Source organism: Rhinolophus ferrumequinum, chromosome 13 (genome assembly GCF_004115265.2).
Source record: "Rhinolophus ferrumequinum isolate MPI-CBG mRhiFer1 chromosome 13, mRhiFer1_v1.p, whole genome shotgun sequence".
NCBI lineage: Eukaryota > Metazoa > Chordata > Mammalia > Chiroptera > Rhinolophidae > Rhinolophus > Rhinolophus ferrumequinum.
The window spans coordinates 9,133,569-9,139,272 of NC_046296.1; the positions used below are offsets into that span (position 1 = coordinate 9,133,569).

At 43.7% G+C, this 5,704-nt stretch overlaps 1 pseudogene; it reads right to left on the bottom strand.

The window, feature by feature from the left end:
* Window positions 1–1,328: 1,328 nt before the first annotated feature.
* On the bottom strand, window positions 1,329–2,191 carry LOC117033057 (60S ribosomal protein L7a-like; annotated as a pseudogene).
* Between the last annotated feature and the right edge of the window lie 3,513 nt (window positions 2,192–5,704).

Here is a 5,704-nt window from a genome sequence, read left to right on the forward strand (position 1 = left end):
GCCTTGGATTATTTTTAGAATTGACGGAGGCCTTCCAGATCACCTAGCCTGTGGTACAGCCTAGGCTGCACATGAAAATCATTCAGGAAGTGTCTTAAAACAGATGCTCGAGCCCCACTCCAGACCTATTAGATCAGGATCTCCGGAAGTGGACCCAGCCGTCAGCAGGTGATTCTAATGGGCTGAGGCCTAGAGGTCAAGCAATGTCACATGGTACAGTATAGGTCTTGAACACAGACCTCAGCTGAGAGTGCAGCACAAATTGTGACAGTCCTCCCTTATATATTGAGAGTGGTTGACAAAGGTTTCCTCAGACATCATCTCAATTAGTCCACATAACATGGGGTGAGGAAGGCATTAGGTATTAACTCTGCTTTGAAGACCATGAAACTAAGACCTCGAAGGGTGAAGTTGATTGCAAGTCTGAGGTGGAGCCAAACTATAACCTAACAATTTCCAAGACACTCAGAGGCAGGACTCCTTCCAAGGACAGCCACTCAGGGGCAGGTGCCTGCCTTGGAGGGCCTGCATTCCTGAGCCCTGCCCTAGACCACTGTATCAGCACACCTGGGTATGAGAGAGTGTGAGCAGTTTTTGGAAACTCCTCAGGAAACTGTAATGGACACCAAAGTTTGAGGATCATTTCAAGTGCCTCCACCGTGGTGACCTAAGGCTAAACAGCAACGGTATATGCCTATTTTAAATTTCATTTTAATTCTGTGAGGGGGAACGTCCAAGTTCAAGGTGGCTGAACAGAAGAAAACCTCAAAGAAATTGTAATTAGTATTCTCAAAGAGATAAGATACTGCATTTATTAAGCTAGAATAGGATGGTATTTAATTAAAAAAAAAATTACAACATTTGGGCGGGCCAGATGGCTCAGTTGGTTAGAGCATGAGCTCTGAACAACAGGGTTGCTGGTTCGATTCCCACATGGGCCAGTGAGCGGCACCCTCCACAACTAGATTGAAGACAATGAGCTGCCACTGAGCTACCGGAGGGGCGGCCGGATGGCTCAGTTGGTTAGAGTGCGGGTTCTCAACAACAAGGTTGCCTGTTCAATTCCCGCATGGGATGGTGGGCTGCGCCCCCTGCAAATAAAGATTGAAAATGGCTACTGAACTTGGAGCTGAGCTGTGCCCTCCACAACTAGATTGAAGGACAACAGCTTGGAGCTGATGGGTCCTGGAGAAACACACTGTCCCCCAATGTTCCCCAATAAAATAATAATAATAAGAAGAAAGAATAAAAGGCAGTCCTCCCAAATGACAACATTCAAAAATAGAAGGCAATGGAGATATGCGTACAAAATTCTGAGTGACAATACCTTTTTTTTTTTTAAAGGAGACTTTTTATTACTTTTATGTACAGAAAACGCCAACAGTGTACACTCAGCCCAGCTTGGTGGCCAGTTCTTCAGCCTTTGCCTTTTCCAGCTTGGCAGTGCGAGCCACCGACTTGGGCCCAGGACGTTGCCTCCCCAGTGACGGCGGATCTCATCGTATCTGTCGTTGTAATTGGTCCGGATAGCTTCCACCAGCTTAGCCAGCGCTCCTTTGTCTTCCAAGTTAACCTGTGTGAAGGCGACGGTGGTGCAGGTCTTCCTGTGGACTAGACGCCCCAGCCTGGCCTTCCCCTTGAAAATGCAGTAGGGAACCCCCATCTTACGGCACAGGGCAGGCAGGAAGACCACCAGCTCGATGGGATCCACGTCATGTGCAATCGCCACCAGCTGAGCCTTCTTGTTCTCCACCAAAGTGGTGACAGTATTAACCCCTGCTCGAAGGACAGGTGGCCTCTTGGTAGGAACATCCCCCTTGCCAGCAGCTTTTTTCTCAGCCCGAGCCAACAACCTCTGCTTCTTTTCTTGCTTTGTCTCTGGTCTGTACTTGTGAGCCAGCTTAAGCAGTTGAGTAGCTGTCTGGCGGTCCAAGGCCTGGGTGAACTGGTTAATGGCAGGAGGCACTTTCAGACGCTTATAGAGAATAGCTCTTTGCCGCTGCAGCCGAATGTACCGGGGCCATTTGACAAAGCGGGTGAGGTCCCTTTTGGGCTGGATGTCCTGTCCAATGCCAAAATTCTTGGGCCTTTTCTCAAACAGAGGATTTACCACCTCCTTGGCCTCCTGCTTCTTCACGACAGCAGGGGCTGGCGCCACCTTCTTCCCCTTAGCCTTCTTCCCTTTCGGCATGTTGGGCAACGGAAGGAGAAAGGGACAATATTTTTTAACCCAAGAACTTTGCCTAGCCAAACTATCAAATAAATGTACATGAAACATTAAGAAGTTTTCAGACTTTCAAAGTAAAAAAATGAACCAGTCAGCAAATAAGCACACACAAAAATGTGTCCTTTCTCAGAAAGCTACTGTACATCACACCTAAAAACCAACCAGTTCAGACTGGAGCAAGAGGACAGAGAACACATAAAGGATTCCTATAAATCAATAAGGTGGGGGGACAGACCTGAATCCAAAAAAAAAATGGGCAAAATACATAAACAAGAATACATGAATGACTCATGAATGAAAAGTTTCTCACCAAAAATCAGGGCATACAAACTAAAAGCACAATAAAACACCATTTGATTTTCTTCCTTTTCTGTCATTTTAAAACAATGACTTTTAAATTTTGTTTGCTTTCTTATTCTATTTTTTCCTTCTGATAGTAAGGAAGTTAGATCTAGTTTTTAAATTCTTTTAGTAGCTACCCTTCAAAGTTCACCAGGCATACTTAAGAAAGCCTAAAGTCGATCAGACTTTAACACTCCTGAAATAATCCAAGGATCTTCTGTATTTGTCCAGTATTTTAGTTTTGTGATTTTTAACACTACATATTAGTCATTGTTACTATTATTAATTATAATAGATATGCTTGTTTAGATATCCTATATATTTACAAATTTCTTTGCTCTCCGTTTCTCTTTGCATCTCAGGTTATTTTTCTTCTTTCTGATGTACAGTAGTAAACACTGTCAGTGCCACACCCAGATCTCCTCCCCTGGGTCCGTGTACTCACCCTCCAGCTGCTGTGAGTATTGGCTGCCAAAAGCCCAACAGCTGCATCCTGCTCTGGAGAGTTTCCCTTAGCCAAGAGGAGCAACTTCACCTGGAGAGGCCTGAAAAATTATGTCCACTTGAGAGGGACACAGCCAATGACTAATAGCCAATGGTAGGAAGCGTGGAATATAAGCCCAGCCCCTTTGCATCAAGGTGGGACGACTCTGAAGTGCCATTTGTGCCCCAGAGCTCCCTGTGGGATTAGTCTGACGCTAGTCTCTTTGCTCTCCTGTCCTATCTTGCTTCTCTCATTTCCTTGCAGACTTCTCCTGAAATCACTACCCCAATAAATCACTTACATAAGAACCCCACCACAGGCTCTGTTCTGAGGGATTCTGACCCATGACATCATCCTTCAGAAGTTTCTTTTGTATACGTCTATGATATATGACTCTCCCCACTTTGTTTATCTGAAACTGTCAATTTTTTCCTTCTTCTTGAAAGGTAGTTTTGCAGGGTATACAATTTTAGATTGACATTAATTATTTTCTAACATTTAAAGAGATCATTTCAAACAAGCATACAAAAAGATGCTCAGCATCATTAGTCATTAGGAAAATGCAAATCAAAACCACAATGACATACTACTTCACAACCACTAATATGGCTCTAATCATAGATGGACAATAACAAGTATCAACAAGAATGTGGAGTAATTGGAACTCTCACACGTTGCTGGGGGAAATAAAATAGTGCAGCTATTTTGGAAAACCTGTGTGCCTGTTCATCAAAAATTTCAACACAGTTATCATATGACCCAGCAATTTCACTCCTAGATATATATCCAAGAGAAATTAAAACATATGTCCACACAAAAACTTGTGTGTGAATGTTCATAGTAGCATTATTCATAACAGCCAAAAAGTGGAAACAACTTAAATGTCCATCAACTAATAAACAAAATGTGGTATATCCATACAATGGAATATTATTCAGCAAAAATAAAGAAAAAGAAATAAAGTACTGATACATGCTACAACATGGATAAACCTTGAAAACAGACTAACTAAAAGAAACCAGACACAAAGACAACATATTGTATGGTTCTATTTATTAATATATGAAATGTTCAGAATGGGCAAATCTATAGAGACAGAAAGCAGATTGATAATTGCTTAGGGCTGGGGTGAGAAGAGGAAGAAAATGGGAAGTGACAACTAATGGGTATGGGGTTCCTTTGAACAGAGAAGACAATATTCTAAAATTGATTGGGTTGATAGTTGCACAATCTTGTGAATATATTAAAAACCTTGAATTGTGTACATTAAGTGGGTGAATTATATGTCATGTGAATTGCATTTCAATAAAGCTATTTAAAAGAAATATAGGGCCAGCAATCTAATTCCTTGGTATTTACCCAGATGAATTGAAAACTTAGGTCCATACAAAAACTTGCATAAGGATGTTCATAGCAGCTTTATTCATAATTGTCAAAACATGGAAGCAACCAAGATGTCCTTCAGTAGGCAAATGAATAAATAAACTGTGGTACATCCAGACAATGGAATACTATTCAGCACTAAAAAGAAATGAGCTATCAAGCCATGAAAAGACATAGGGGAAACTTATGTGCATATTACTCAGTGAAAGAAACCAGTCTGGAGGTCCTGGTCAAGATAGCTGAGGAGATAAATGCTGTGTTTACCTTCTCTCATGACCACATCAAAATTACAACTAAACTACAAAACAACCATCATGATAATCACCTGAAATCTTGCTGAACTGAAGCCCTACAACTAAGGACATACAGAAAAAAGCCACCTTGAAACTGGTAGGAGGGACAGAGATGTGGAATGGCCTGGTCCCACACCCAAGTGTGACCATTAAAAATCTGGAGGGATATCTCAGCTGCAGAGGTCCCCTGAAAGAGCAAGGTGTCTCAGTGCCATAGTAGGCTCCCAGCCCAGAGTTCCAGTACCAGGAAGAGAATTCCCCAAAATTTCTGGTTGTGAAAACCAGCAGAGATTGTGACTGAGTGAGACGGAGGGCTGCTGAAGTCCCTGGTTCTCCTCTTAAAGAAACCATACACAGATTTACTCACCATTGGAAACACTGGCTCTGAGCTCCAGCATTGGAGCAGCAGTTGGAAAGGCAACGTATGGGGGGAAATGAGTTGTCTGGTTTCAGGATGAGGGTTGGAGGGGCAGCTTTCTCCTGGACGGAGGAGCTGGCGGAAGCCATTGTTTCTCTGTTGAGCCCTCCCCCGTTCCGGAGTGCAGATGCAGGTGGCCACCATATCTGAGTCTCCATCAAGCTGGTTCACACCATGAATTCACCATGCCCTGCTGATTCTGAAGCTCTGCCCCATCCAACTTTCATGCACACCCAATCAGCTTCCAGTGGCATTTTCATACAAACAGCCTTGGCTCATGCTGCAGACTTTCCTAGGGTCTCTGAAAGTTTTGAAGAACAAGCAGCATCTGGCTTGAGCATGTCCCATTCCTCTTCCTGAGCAGCCTTAAACCTGGCATTAGCAGCAGCTGGCCTTGGTTCATGGCTTGGCCTTTCAAGGCATTTCCAAACACAGCAAGGGTGGCAGCCATCTCTTTAGATTGCTTTGTGGCTCCTGCTGGGTGGTCCCAGGCTGGACAAGGGCTTTGACTGAATTTGACCTGCAGTGGGTCCCCTCCCAGGTGGCCCTGGGGCTGG